The sequence below is a fragment of the Tasmannia lanceolata genome, unplaced genomic scaffold (genome assembly GCF_043159265.1).
Source record: "Tasmannia lanceolata isolate RefF3 unplaced genomic scaffold, GAP_Taslan_0.1 ptg000008l, whole genome shotgun sequence".
Taxonomy (NCBI): Eukaryota; Viridiplantae; Streptophyta; class Magnoliopsida; order Canellales; family Winteraceae; genus Tasmannia; species Tasmannia lanceolata.
Window position 1 is genome coordinate 57,528,328 of NW_027518685.1, and position 16,001 is coordinate 57,544,328.

Consider the following 16,001-nt stretch of genomic DNA (forward strand, 5'->3'; position numbering starts at 1 on the left):
ATTTCACGCAAGACTTATCCCTTGTTTAATTAAGTTTAAAATATTTGAACTTTAAAAAATATTACAAATTAATATTAGTTCAAAAACCTTGTTAATTAGCAAACTTAATTAGGTGATTTATAGCTTAGTTAGCAAGGTACAAATATTCAATCAAAACCAAAATGCTAACTACTCACTCAATTCCAAATACATAAAAATGCAAGCACAAATAAATAAGAGAGTGAGAGGGAGAGAGAGATAGAGAAATACCAACACAAGTGACACACAGATTTATAGTGGTTCGGCAAATGGCCTACACCACTCTACTCAAGGTCGCACTTGAGGATTTCCACTATTGAGACCTCCACGAGGTCCGGCTCCGAGGCTTTTACACTCCAAGGGAATTAAATTAGGATTCCCTTCTACCTTTACAATGACTCTCCTTCTCCGCCGAGTTCTAAGCGCTTTCTCCCAACGGAATTAAAAACGGATGCCCTTGCCACCGATCGAATGAAGAAGAAGAAGTATTAGCCTCTTACTATGCTTGATTACAAGTTGTAGCTCACACACCTTCTCTCAAGAATAATTTGCAAATGAAAGCCTAAACCAATCTCAAATGATTTTTCCAAAATCAAGGCACAAGAGGTTGGTGAGAGAAATTACCCAAAAATGATTTACAAATGATTTTCTAGGGTTTGTTGAAGTTGGACAATGTTCATCTCATGCTTTAGACCCATTAGATGGGTATATATGGTGTCCCAACTCAATATTACCGTTTTAGGGGCAAACTAGTAATTTTCGGGTAAAAAAGACCACTCGCCGTTGGGCCTCCAACGACTCTATTTTTTTGAGTTCGTAGTGTTCTCAGAGTTCCGAGAACATTTCTCAGAGTTCCCAGAAATTCTCGGAGTTCCGAAAAAAGCTCTCGGAGTTTCGAGAAAATGGCCAGAGTATAAAATTTTGATACTGGACCATTTCTCGGAGTTCCGAGAAAATGTCCAGAGTATATTTTATACTCCCTGGAACGTTTCTCGGAGTTCCGAGCTCGGAGCTCCGAGAATAATTCTTGGAGTTCCGAGAAGCCTATGAACAACATATTTTTCTATTTTTGTTTTTGAATTCTTTTAGGCTTTTGGAACTCAATTTACCCAAGTTAAATGGAATGTCATGAGGGTTCCACAATGATGGAACACCACATGGTCATTCACTAAACCAATTAGGCTCTAAGGGTGTATTGTAGTCTCTTTGGAAAATATTATTTTTCACTAGTTTTAGGGGTTTAAAACAATGTGCCTTGACAAGAGAAAATGTAAGAGAGATAGGAATACATTCTACCCTTTCTATCACTCTCTTGAACTCTTCTCTTGAGCTGGGATCTTCTATGGTTGAGCTTCCATGCTTGACATCTTCAAGTTGTGGTACAAGCTCCTTGGTCCTTTGCATTAGGTTCTTGATCCTCCAGCTTTGGGTTTCATGAACTTCTCTGTATGTTCAATGCTTGATATGGATGATGTTGAGCTTCTCCTTGGTGGATCCTCCAAGGTGTGATTTGTCCAAGAATGCTCTAGCTCCTTTGTCCATTGGTTGGTTCATCTTCAAGCATAGGCCAACAAGGTGTGTGCTAGTATGATTTGACTTGTGTAGCACCTGTCTAAAGCATAACACTTTAAGGCAGATGATTAGTCCATAAACGATTAATCAATTTTGTTTGTTAATCATTAAAACAAGGTGATTGAATGAACCCATGGGGAACTCTTGGGCTTACAGAAGATTGACGAAGAAATTTCTAAGCTAAAAGAGATGTTTTAAACAGTATAAATGTCATTTAGGAATGATATAACACATCCTAATTAGACATATTATACGCCCCTTTGAACTTACAACCATGTGCTATAAAAGGATATAGACTTGATTATTAGTCCTAAGGGCAACCTAAACTGCGATTGAATGCGCATTCGACTAGGGTGATGAAATCCCTAGCTGTGGCTTTTAGCAACCCGTGGACACCTTTCTAGACTCAAACATGTCTTATGTGGGCCAAAGATATAGTGTGTCCTAAACATGGTATCTTCACATCTCTCTGTCATGGGACAAAGATATCATAATCTAGGTTCAACATACATTATGTAGGCATTGCAACATTCTTATACGTGTATACTGGGTATGCATTAGGATAGGCCAAAGTTTCCCCTTAGCGCAACCCCGTGGTCCGATATACCCGCCGAAAGTCCCAGCATTAAGGTACATAGACACGAATCAGATTCATTTCCAACACTTAAAGTGTAAGGCTAAGAGGTGGAGCTTTTCACAATCACGGTGTCACATCTAAATGCAAGTATGTCATCACTCATGCAAGCATCCAGACAATCCTGTGTTTCTACTAACTCTGGGGCGAATTGGTATGTAAATCATAGATGCAAATGTATGGTAGTGAAGTGTGTGCAATTTTTGGGCTTCCTAAGTGCCTCCTGGGGCATTTTCAGTGCAAAGCAAGTGGCTGTAGCCTTTGGGCTGTTTTTGGTAATATTTGAGCATTGGCTCAAGCAACCTGCAAACAAACAGTTCTGTGTAATATTCCCACTTTGAACATTAATGTTTTCTGTTTTTTTTTAAACAAAAATTTGTATTTTTCGCACATTTTCCCATGTTGAAAGTGCAATTTTCGTACATTAGCTTCATCTTTTTCGTATGTAATGACCTCATATGAAATATCAGCAACTTGGACAAAAATTACACAAAGAATTGTTCTCTGTTTGACATTTTCATATGTTTTAATGAATTTTCATAATATGTTTTTATAACGTACGAAATTCCAGAAAAAGGTACAAAATAGCAAACATACCCCTATTATCCTTGAAATTTTTGCTGATCTGATTCATCTTAAGCTTAGTACCTTCCCCAGCAGTGTCGCCAGAATTTTTGTAGTGTTTTTTATACTCTACAGATTTGATCTTCTTGATCTCTTTGATTGTTGTTTTTGAAATGATTTGAAATTCTTTTTGAAGATCAAATCAAGATCCTCATCAGAAATTAATCTGATGAAGATTTGTAGAGTCGCCACCTAGGATAAGGGCCTAGGTCCCTTTGATTAACTCCGTATAAAGCTTTGGCTTCGCCGGATTTTAAGTAGTACTAGGTTACGCGAGTGGAAGGTGTTAGGCACCACTCCCGCCCAAGAAATCCTGGTCTTAAGAATCAGATCTTGCAAAAAATTCAAAGATTTCACTAGTTTAGTCTTTTGCTCTGAAAATTCGTATGAAACCATAGATATTCTATAATTTCATACAGAATCATCACTAATTTCATATGAAATTTCATCCAGATTTGAATATTTGAAATTTTTCCGGGAGCACTGACTTTTTCATACGAATTGTGTCATTTTCGTACGAATATTTTGTACAAAAATGTATTGGAAATTCATACGAAATTCTAGTTCTTGGAGGATTCTTTCTTAATTCTCTGGAAATTTTAAGATCTAGACGCTAGTGATGTTAGGATAGTTATTAGAAACCTAGTTCTAATGACTGGCATACTGGATCTCTTTAGAATTCAAATTATAGTGAATTCCATTGAAAATGATTGGAAATTATGGAAGAATTCTCCATAATTGATAATTCTCATTGCACTTCAATATAATTTGAGTTCTAAGACCTTATTCTTAAAATTTAAACCTAGATCTAACACATTTGAGGCAAAAACTTAAAGAATTAGGGTTAGCAACCCTAATTCTCTATATTCTCTAGATCTTCACGTAGATCTAGATTAATGACAATTTGAAATTCAAATGAAATGAAATAAAAGAAAACATGTTTTGATGAAGAAGAACAAAGAAATTGATGAAGCTTTCAACAAGAATTCCGGCGGTGCTTTGACCACTCAATCCTTTACGGATGATTCGACGGAGAATTCAAGAAAGGAAATTGGAGAAGGTCTTCAAAACCTTAGTCTACTTTGGAATTCTTTTGGTGATTTCCCGATCGAATTCCAGCACGCTTTGGCAAGTATTTCCTTTTTGGAAAATTGAGGGGAAAGATTACCCCCAAAGGAACTAACCTCTGAAATCATTTTTTCCAACCTCTAATCTTCAAGAGCTAGGGCCTATTTATAGGTATAAATGGGAGGGAAAATTCCTGTACAAATTTTAAAACGTGGTTATAAATCTGATTTTCATACGATCTGAATTTCGTACATATATTTTGTATGTTTTGAAAGCATACGAATGCAAGTTTCGTACAAAGGCAAATTTCACCAAACTTCTAGAAGTTTGTACATTTTTGGATGTACGAAAGTAAATTCGTACGTAATTATACATACAAAATCAATTTCGTACATTTATAAATATACGAAAATTCAGCACATGTTCAACTGGGCTCAGAAACTGGCTAGCTTTCTGTTGTTTTGCTAGTTTTTTTGCTCGATCTCAAAGATCTCAGATGTACAAGCTCATGGTTATGGTTGCAAACAGATTGGGTCAAACTTTATGCTCGGTTTGGGTGATATTTGAAATCAAGAAAAGGTTTTTGTGCAGGAATTCTTCTCACCCTTTATATCTATAAGAGATCATAGTTCTATTGTCTAGGAAATACCAAAACTCTATACACTATACCACATGGGTAAGCATAAATCCCCTATTATGGATTCATCATTGGAATCATCATGTAGACACCTCTATTTTGCTACGCCTTAGGAAGCAAAGAGTATTGGTAATTCTTGGGTTTTCCGCATTTTTTATGGTTTCTACTGCCAAGGGTAGTTTGGTCATTGTAATCATGCCTTGCGTCTAGTGTTGAGTGACGTTGTCCAACAAAGAGTTCAAGTGAGAGAGGGTTTGGAATGATTTGTTTCGGTTTGGGCTAGTTAAGGGAGGGTCCACACGTTGTTTTGGTAAAAAAACGAGCTTCGGCCCTATTTGGATCACCCTACAGGGGCCATTTGAGGAATGCAACCAATTTATATTGTGGCTCTTTAATTGAATGATTCAGATCATCTTATAAAAACGGCAGGGCCTATCATTGGACAGTCCAAATCATGCGCAACCCATTTACATTGTGTCCCATCAATTGGACTGTTTGGATCGATCATCTTATGGGAATGATTTAAGCGGCACGATCTAGAAATCATTAGGACCACAACCAAGTTGCATTGAGGCCCACTACATGGACAGTTCCGATCATTCTATGGAGATGACTTGTGGGGCACAACCAATTCAAGTTGTGGTCCGTCAAATTGAACCCTTCGGATCAGCCTATGGAAATGATTTAGGGTGGGCAACCAAATGAAGGGTTTAGATCAACTCTTTTTTTTAAACCTCTCACCCTCTCTCTTGGAGAAGTTAGCCAAATCTTACTCTCTCTCTCTCTGACCCTCATTCCTTTGTGCAACGTACCCCTGTTTGGTTGCCGGGTTTTTTTTGGTTCCTGGGATATATGTGGGAGAAAAAAAATCCCAGGAGATTGGTGGGAAAAAAAAGTCCTAGAAGTATCCTGGTAAAATAAAAATCCCATGTTTGGTTGACCGGACTATGGTGGGAAAAAAACCCTTTGTTTGCTTGCTTGAACTGTTGGGAAGAAAAAAATTCTTCTCAAGCTTATTTTTTGTTCCTGGGTTTATTTTTGTTCCTGGGGTTATTTTGGGATGGGATGAAAAGGCAATCATTATAAAAGTGGGATTAAAAAATTCACCACAAAAGCAATCATTACAAGAGTGGGATTAAAAAAAACCTAGTGCTAAAAGGCAACCAAACATGGGATGGGACCAAAATTTTACTAAAACTTCCTGGGACAAAAATTTAACTGGCAACCAAACGGAGCAGCATATAGCTAAACTCACTCATTCGGTTACTTTGGAGAGGGTGACATCATGTTTTTTTTATAAGGAGTTGTATTTGAGTTGGACTCTAAAAGAAAATTTTCATTCACTTTATGTGGGACCCACATACATAGAGTTTTGTCTTGTATTGAAGAGAGAAAACCATCCATAGCTACTCTGTCTCTCTTCCCCTCCCCAACGTCTCTCTCTCTATCTATCTATCTATCTATCTATCTCTCTCTCTCTCTCTCTCTCTCGCTCTCTCTCTCTCTCTCTTCCCCAACCAAACCTCATTTCTTGGCCTTTGGCTTTATCAAACCGCTACTCTCTCTCTCTCTCTCTCCCCCTCCCCAACGTCTCTCTCTCTCTCTTCCCCAACCGAACCTCATTTCTTGGCCTTTGGCTTTATCAAACTGCCAACCCATCCACATCTCTCATCACAATCTACCCTAACTATTGAGAATCCAAATGCAACTAAGATGAAGAGGTGTGTGGTCACAAAATCCATATATGATCAAAAAAGGCGAGGAATCGATTCTCATCTCCAAACCAATTGCGTCCCTCACGAACCTTCCTTGGTCATATCTAATTAACATATGGTGAGATCTCATCCCTTGAAATTCAAAGCCATCTTATCTAATGCCCCATGGCAGTTATCCAAGCAATTCAAGAAAGATCAGCTTTATCTTTTTATTCCTAAAGGGATGAAAACAACAAATTGAACCGATTAGATGACACCATGTGGCACATCCTTGTCATCTTAACCAATCATAGGAGTCTTGATCCAATTCAATCCGTATCATTTAAGAAAACAACCTTAATGAGATTTCTCTAAAAACTCCTATAGATAGTCGTTTTCCCTTTCATGGGAAAACACCCCTGAACAGATTGAGTCAGGGTTTAGAAGACAATCTAACCCTGTTTGAGATGACGGTCGGACAGAGGTCCGATACTTTGACCATGATGATGATCGAGATGAGTATATCCTCACATGAGAGGACATGATTGTTAGAGCAGGGCTCGGATGCTTTCACAATAATGATAGTCGTGAAGGATCTATCTTCGTACAAGAAGATAGATTTATTTGAGCAGAGCTCCGCTACTTTGACCATAACGATGGTCAGGACGGGTCTAGACTCTTTTTGAAATAGAGAGCCGAAAAGGCTGTGACCAAGTTGGTCAGGACAAGTCTATCTTTGTACGAAAGACAAATTTATTTGAGCAGAGCTCCGCCTCTCTGACCATAACAATAGTCAAGACGGGTCTAAACTCGTTAAATAGTAGAGCCTGATGAGGTTGTGACCAGGATGGTCAGGACATTTCTACGTTTATGTGGAAAGATAGATTTGGTTTGAGTAGAGCTCCGCTGTTTTGACCATAATGATGGTCAGGACGGGTCTAAACTCGTTAAACAGAAGAGCTTGATATGGCTGTGACCAGGACGGTCAGGACACATCTATCTTTATGGAAGGATAGATTTGGGTAGAGCTCCGCCGTTTTGACCATAATGAATGTCAGGACGGGTCTATCTTCAAATGGGAAGATATATTAATTTAGGCAGAGCTACGCTACTTGGACCATAACGATGGTCAAGAAGGCAGATGAATGAGGGGTCAATGTTTCAAAGAGAAACAATGATCTTTATTTTTGAAAGATGGAACCAGAATGTGGGTCTTTTGGTTAAGCGTGTTAACCGCAAGACGGACATTCCTCCAGGGTACAATGGTTGTTCATCCAAGGAAAGTGATGGTATGGGTTTGCAACCTTGACTCTGGACAAAACAAAAGGTTTGGGATAATCCCTAGTTTTGGGTGAAAATGAGTTGCGACTGGCCCACATCGGGCTAGGGTAATGACATCCCTAGCAAGAATTAAGGCAACCCAGGGACACCTTTCTAGACTCGCTCGACATGCCCTAAGTGGGCCAAAGGTTTAGTGTACACATCTCTCGAGAGTAACTGATTTTGGCTTTGCTTAACTCTAAGCTCAACATGCCCTATGTGGGCATGGTATACATCTATGTGCGTATGCTGGGCTTATGCATTATGATGAAGACTCGAAGGTCCCTCTCGACGAAGTGCTCGACAACCCTTGACAGGTGGTCCCCAGCGCGGCGAGAGCTTCGATACATCATTGTTTTAATGCCACCACAAGGGTGACATGCAAAGAGGTGGTGCTTTCACATCAAATGGAGCCGTGACAAACAACAATACGGGTGATGAAATCCCAAACGCCACCCATCCGTCCTAAGTGCTAGTTACTCCCGGGGCATTTTCGCTCAATTTGGTGGCAATTTAGAGCATTAGCTCAAGCAATCTTTGCAAAAAAAAGCGTATGGTACTGAAAAGCTACATCGGGTTAAGGATAACCCTAATAAAGGCGGAAAAAGCAAAGTTATTTGAATGAATTTTTCAAAAATGCCAAGTCAAGTCAATATAGAGCTATAACCTTTTGATTTTCAATAAACAAGTCTGCTGAAAAAAACCTTTCTTCCCCAGCAGAGTCGCCAGTCTGTGGGAGCCAGTTTTTTCCGCGCGCCGAAGCGACGGGGGATCACCACATCAGGTTCTCTGGGAGTGTTAGTTGATCTGCGTTTCTTACAAATTCGGGACCGTGATCCAGACTTCGCAAGAAAGAGAAACTCAGAGTCGCTACTTAGGTTAGGGCCTTGGACTCGTGCCTGTTCTTCCGATGAAACGGGTAGTAGTACTCGAGTTTCAATGGGAGAACAGTAACCAAAGGGGTTCTTTTGCTCTGGGCCTAGAACCTTGTAATTTTGCTCTGTTTGTTAAGGCATGGTCCTTACAGATGTAAATAAGGGTTATGGTTACAATCGGAGAAGGTGTTAGGCATCCCTCTTGCTCGGATCAATCCGGTCACTTGACTTAATTTGGCATTTTCGAAGAATTTAATCAGAAAACTTATCTTTTTCTACCATTATCTGGGTAAGCCTTAATTCCAAGATGTAAATAAGGTGAATTTACAAAAGAAATGAAAAGAAGCGATTGTTATTCTGATTCTGATCGTATGCTGTGAAATGAGTCTCTGAGAGATCTTGCTGCTGACCACAATCAGGTTAACTAGAAATCAAACGGAAAATACAATATAGAAAGTAAAGGAAACGATAGTTATCATGATTATGATCGTATGCTGTAAAACGAGTCCCGAAAGATCTCTCAGCTGACCACAATCAGGTTAACTAGTTTAAAGAAAGTCAAAGGGGTTTATATTACAGGATATGAGGGCAATGTGAACGAGAGCTCCTATAACATCACCACATCGTACCTGACTTTGTAATGAAATTACATAAAGCTGGGAAATGAAATTAAATGGAAAATACAGTACAGAAAGGAAATAGTTATCTTGATTCTGATCGTATGATGTAGTATGAGTCCCTTAAAGATCTCGCAGCTGATCACAATTAGGTTAACTAATTTAAAGAAAGACAAAGGGGTATATATTACAGGATCTGAGGACAATGTGAGTCGGAGATCCTATAACGTCACCACCTCGTACCTTACTTTATAATGAAAGTGCAGAAAGCTGGGAAATGAAATCGAATGGAAAACACAATACAGAAAGTAAAAGAAAGGTAAAGGGGTTTATAATACAGGATCTGAGGGCAATGTGAGCCGGAGGTCCTAAAACATCACCGCCTCGTACCTTTCTTTATAATGAAAATTCTGAAAGCTGAAAAATAAATGTAATTTTATCAGAATCTGTAAAGAAATCGGCAGCGTAACGGCGTTATTCTGACAAAGGTGCTCCGTGGTTGTTGAGATTTTGGCGGCTTAACGACGCTTTTCGGAAAAAGGGGCTTCGAGTTTGTCGAGATTTCGGCAGAATAACGGCGCTATTGAAAAATAGCTCGTAGTTCTGCGATATTCGACAGAACAATGGCGCTACTTGAAGGATGTCGCTCCGAGTCTTCAAAAATTCGGCAGCATGCCGACACCCAGTTTGAGCTACCTAGAATTTCTCTTCTTTATCTCTTCTAAAAGCAAAGAAATTAAGGTGTTTTGGAAATCAGAAGGGTTTTTAAACTCAAAAACCAGAATAAATCTCAAAGGAGATAAATAAGAAATCAGAAAAACCAAACCAGAGAAGGTTGAAATCTGATTTTACTCTTCCACCTCCCCACCTTATATAGAGGTATAGAGGTCGGCCAAAATTTCGTAGCCTGTGAAATATATTCACACTCTGCTAATTTATTTTCGTAGTCTGCTAAATTAGGGGATTTTTTCAAAATTTCGACAGGCAATAACTTCTTCGTTTGGACTCGAAATCGCTCACGGTCAGATACGCTGGAATCGTTTTTCTGAAGAGCATCTAATGAGTCTAATATTACACGCTTTTGGGTAAAAATGTTTATTTTTTACTCAAAATTAACTTCTTGTTGAAACGCCGTGTGTTGACGGGCTTTTTTTACTGTGCCGAAAAGGTGGGTGGCGTGTAAAGACGGGCTTTAGTTGTTCCTCTGGGACAAATTAATTTTTCAGAAATATTTCCTTGTTTCAATAACCTAGAGAGAGATTGACAGAAAAATAACAGGTGCTCTGGGACTCGTCATGTGACTCTTCCTCGCGACAACCTATCATTAGTTCCACCTTGACAAAATTGGGTCTATACACATTAATGATCATGTTCTTAACAAAGGCTTCACGAAGTGGGGGGTGAGCCCCTTGGTTCTCTCTTTGAGAGATGTTTGGTTGTCTGGCAATCTTTTGGAGACGACTTATTGTCTCGATCCTGGTGGGGAAGGCCATAAGAGCTAACTTAGCTGGTAAGGCCTTTTGAGAGCCTTAAATTGGCCGAGAACCAATTAGAATTGATTCTGCTAGACGGGTGGTGTCCGACTATGCTGGGGAGTCAATGTTCTACTGATTGCGATAAGAATTAATTCTGAAGGGGATGGTGAACGTCCACCAACAGCGTCTGGATTGGTCGGATTCGACCGAGTTGTGAGGAATCCGTTGATAGCGGGACTGTACAAGCAAGGGCCTCATTTAGAGTATGCCTAAAAGACATTTGAATGCCTTGACTCTACTGGGGAGAAGGACTCTCATATTTGATGTGAGAGGTAAACTAGGGTTTACCAATCTTTTGGGTGCATGTCATGATGGTGAGGACTCCCTCGAGAGTCTCGAAGTGGCGCTTGTACTAACAGAAAGTACATTGGGCTTTGCTTGAGATGCTTGGGGTGGCAGTGAATTGCCTTGGAGTAGGCTCAAAGACTCATTGGTGAGTGAATTCTAATACACTCAGCTGGGAGAAAGTTAAGGCGATCATGTGCCTTGGATTAACTATCCCATGATAGAAGACTCCTTTGGAGTGACTGGACTCAGCCGGGAATGATCTATCTAGAAGGTATTGGATTACATCTAAGGATCCTATTGAAAAAGCTTCTTTGAAAGGCATTGGTTGCCTTAAGAAAGCCTTATACAAACTCAACGGGGAAAGATGTACGAATCTTTGGCTGTTGAGGAGTTTGGATAGGTGAGGACATCGAAAAGAAGTGCTTGGAAGCTTTTAGGAGTGCCCAAAGAGTTGATTGATTCATCGTTGGAAGATATTGAGAATCCGTGTAAACCTCAATGGTGAAACAGGCCAAAGATTGCGGGAAAATGACAAAAAAGGGGGCCAAAAGGCACAAAAATTCACAGCCAGCGAAAATATTTTCGCATGCCGCGAAAAGTTTTCGTTGGTCTCGAATTTGCCGGACGGATATATATATATATATATATATATATATATATATATATATATATATATATATATTTGTACGACGCCTTTTTTATTCATTCTCGTTCGTGTTCGTCTCTTTTTGCTCTGAGATTTCAAGTTCTTTCTCGTGCCTTTTTGCATTTTTTCGAGTTTTGTTCTATTCTCAGCCACTATGGTGCGACACCACATATGAGGGAGGAGGGATGTGGGGAGGGAGTCCTCAGTGGACGAGGAGCAGGATCGTGCCCCTTGGTATCAGGGTACGCTTCTGACGCGTACCGCGGTACATCTTTCGCGGCACTTACGCGATGGAGAGGTATGTCCTTTGGACTTTGTTTTCTAATTACTAGATTTTAGGATTGCTTTCAGCTTTGGATTTTTCTCCCCTTTGGGAAGTGTTTTGATTGTTCCCTTCACTTTTTGCGCAGGGTCTCCCTCTCATGACCACGAGAGGGTCATTGAGAGATATTCAGGCGAGGTGGAGGACTCTCCACCCCAGAGCTCGGATCTATGTCCAGGATTCAGAGGTCCACAAACTCATGGACCTCGATTCATAGGGGATTGGGCCAGGCTTTGCGATGGCCCTAGCAGAGCACTGGTGGGATACGACCCACACTTTCCACTTCCCGATCGGGGAATTTGGAATGACTCCGCTGGCTTTTTCTGCACTGACGGGGTTTCGGATGGGAGGGACTCCCGTTGCCCTGACTCCTGTTATAGAGGCGGACCTGAGAGAGATTCTAGGGGTTCTAGAGTAAAACATCAGAGTTCGGTCAGGAGAGGCTCTTCATGCCTCCAAGCCGAATCTGAGGATGACCAGACTAGACCACTGGCCGGAGAGACCTGATGAGCCATATGAGAGGTACTATCGCCAGCTAGCGATAAATTTTGTGATGTCCTTTCTGGGACAGACCCTGTTCAGCGGGACAGGCAACACAGTCCGTAGGATCTTTTTTAGCATAGTTCGCCATATCGACAAACTGACAGACTACGATTGGGGAGGAGTAGCTTACGCTTCCCTCATTAGAGAGATGGACTTGCTGTTGTGAGGAGCAATAAATTCCATGTGCGGGATATGGTACATCTGGGCGGTACGTATTTTACCCTTCTCCTTTTGAATTATGAATTGGTTTGCTTCTTAGTTCATTGCTTATGATATGAACTGTTTAAGCAATTTCTTTTTTGTTTGATGACTCTTGTACAGGCATGGGCCTATGAGTGGTTTGGCCTTCTTGCCCCTGAACCCAGGGAGCCGGACAGAGTATTTTTCCTGGCGCAGATACGCTAGGGAATAGGTCCTTCGGGGTCACGCCCCATCTACTCAGCAAATCAGGTTCGCCGAGCCATTGACTGGATTCAGCCAGACGTTGTGAGTACTTTAGATTGCTTTCATTTTCAGTATTGCACTCTTTTTGCTTTGAGTTGTATTCATGTCTTTGACACATGGCCTGTGTTGTGACAGGTCCGATGGAGACCTCTAGATGATCATCAGGAGGTTGTGAGAGATGCCGTCGGATGCCTACGATGATCCCACTCATAACTCGAATGACCCGGTAAAATCCAAACGGATCAGGGTTCCGCATTTTATGTAATTGCAAGGACGGATACGATCCGTTATATCAATGTTGATAATTATTAATTAAATATATATATATAGGAAAATGTTATGAGCACTACTGTAATTTGATGATCGCACTCCTAACTTTATTAAAAGTATGGTATGGACTGCACCATAGGATGATCCAAACTGTAAGCACCAAGGGTACATCCCTCTCTTGTTTTGATGATCAACAAACCCAAATTGATGGTAGTTTGCTAATGGTTGTTCAAGTGTTGTGATTAAGACAGGGTCCATTCATGTCAACACTTGAAGCAAGAAAAAACAAGGGCTAGTCTTGGAGAAAGTCAAGTCTTTGTGGTTTCCTTTCAAGCCGTATGGTGTATTGAAGAATCAAGGGATCCACAAGTGCAAGAACATGTTTGAAGACTATCTCAAGACAAGGAGAAGATCGTGCAAGCGCCAAACAAGATTGGAGATCAAGAAGACCCAAGGTTATATTTCGTAGAATGCATGGGAGTCCTCTTGGCATTTTGTGTTTGCATGTTTTAATATTTTCAAATCATCTCTAAACCATTTTTCTAAGTGCATAAATGTATTTGAAAACACATGATTAAAGCCCAAAGACCATGGCCCAAAAGCCCCTGTATTTCAAAGTTAGAAACATAATTTCACTCAGGGCAGGTCGACCGGGACATGTCGGGCGACAGCGAGATGCTTACTGGAATGTCAAGACATCTCGAAATTTATCGGGCCGGTCGACCGCTAACCCCTCGGTCGACCGCGAAAAGTTTTTAGGCAAAATGAATTTTAGAAACAGTAAGCCCATGGCGGGCGACTGCGAAGGTCTGGTCGACCGCGTAACCTTTTTTAACCCAAAATATTTCTAAAACAGTAAGCTATCGGCGGGCGACCGCGACCACCTCGGTCGACCGCAGCGATAAAGATTTTGAAAATTAAAATGGGCGACCGATAAGGGCGGGCGACCGCGATGGCTCGGTCGACCACAGCGGACTCATAAAAGAGTCGTTGGGGTGTACAGTGGTAGGTGCAACCACCCAGTTTTATTACAGTTTTGCCCTTGTTCTCTCCCAAATGAACTAGGGCTATTTAAACCCCATCAAAGACCTTCTCTACAAACCCTTTTGAATATTTTGGAATATAAAACCTAGAACTTTCTCTTGAAAATCAAAATGATTCTTCTTCAAATCTCTTGAGCATTTAAACTTGCATTCATTTCTTGTCAAGAGGTTCTCCCTAAGCTTTTAGTGTTAATCATTGGGAGTCTTGTGAGCTTTGAGAGTTGTATACGCCTATAAGAGGCTTGAGTATTCTTCATTTTTCTTTCTTCTTCCCTTTATGTGTATGTGAGATTGCAAAGAGGAGTTTCTTGCTTCAAGGCCGGAGTGCAACGAAGAAGAACATCTTTGGAGGTGGATTTGTAATACAAGGGTGTGTCCCCTTGTGGAGGTGGTGAATGTGTATACGCTTTGTGAGACGTCGTCAATGAGTCTTACCATAGTGGAAAAAATCCCAAGGAAAGGCGAAGTACTTGGGTAGTGGAGTAGGTCAAGTTGTGACCGAACCACTACAAATCATTGTGTGGTCTCCTTACTCTTTCTCCTCTCTCTTGTGGTGTTGGTAATCTCTTTTCCTTTTATTTTTAATATAACTTGAACAAGGGTTAGAACTAATTAGGCCAAACTCACTTGTCCTAGCTTTTCAATTAGAAAAATTTGAAAACACCAATTCACCCCCCTCTTGGTTGTTGCCATTCGGAATTTCACAAACCATCCATTAGATGGGCCACAGCCTAAGTAGGTTGTGCCCAAAAATCATTTCCATAGGTTTATCCTAACTCTCCGATCTGTAGAGGGACTGGATGTTAGAGGGTTGATCCTAACCCTCTATAGATTGAAGGGTTAGGATCAACCTTTGGAAATATTGTTTTAGGCTATGGCCCATCTAATGGACGGTTTGGATCATCCTATGGTGCGGGCGATACCGTACTTTTAATAAAGTGAGGAGTGTGATCATCAAAATACAGTAGTGCTGATAAAATTTTCCTATATATATATATATATATGTGTGTGTGTGTGTGTGTGTGTGTGTGTGTGTTGATATATGTATATATACATGTCTTTGTTAGGTAAGTAACAAAAGACTGTAAGAGAATTTTTGGAGAACAAAATTGGAGCCGTATAAACTCCCATTGGATGCAAGTTAGTAATTAATTAAGTGGATAATTAATGATTCATTTATTACAAATAATTATATATTATTAATGTAATTAATAATAAGTATAATAATGTGAAATCCAAATGAGGATAGTTATTCCCAAACCCGTTTTGCAAAAGTTACGAAATTGGAACGAAATTGGAAATTGGGATAGTACTACACTTTGGATAAGGTTGGTGGGGCCCACCACATGCCCATGACAGATGGAAGGCTGGGGAAAATGTTTCCCACTAGCTTAAGGACTTTGAATTTACTCATACTCCTCTTTGGATAGGAATTGTCCAATCGAACCTTTTAGACTTGAGCAATTCGTTTCCACAACGAACACTTATTGGATAAGGCCACAATGGGCTCGAGAATGATTCAAAAAAACTCTCCCAATTAGTGAGGGGTGCCCCACTCAGCCTTGGATATTTGGGAAGATTCACATTCATTCGAGGAGTCTCAATACAACTTGTCTTCTTAATTGGATAGGAATTGGGAGAGAGAAACAAGGACAAATCAAACCAAACTCTATTTTCTATAAAGCTCAAAAGGGCTGGACGTTTTTCTATGCTTGAGAAGCTTGAAAATTCATAAGCCCCTTCTCCCCCTTTGGAAAATTCATTTCCGTATTCTCTCTCTCTCTTGCAATTGTTAGAATTCACACCAAAGTTCAAAGAGAAAGGCATCCAATCAATTTCTTTGATCTTTGC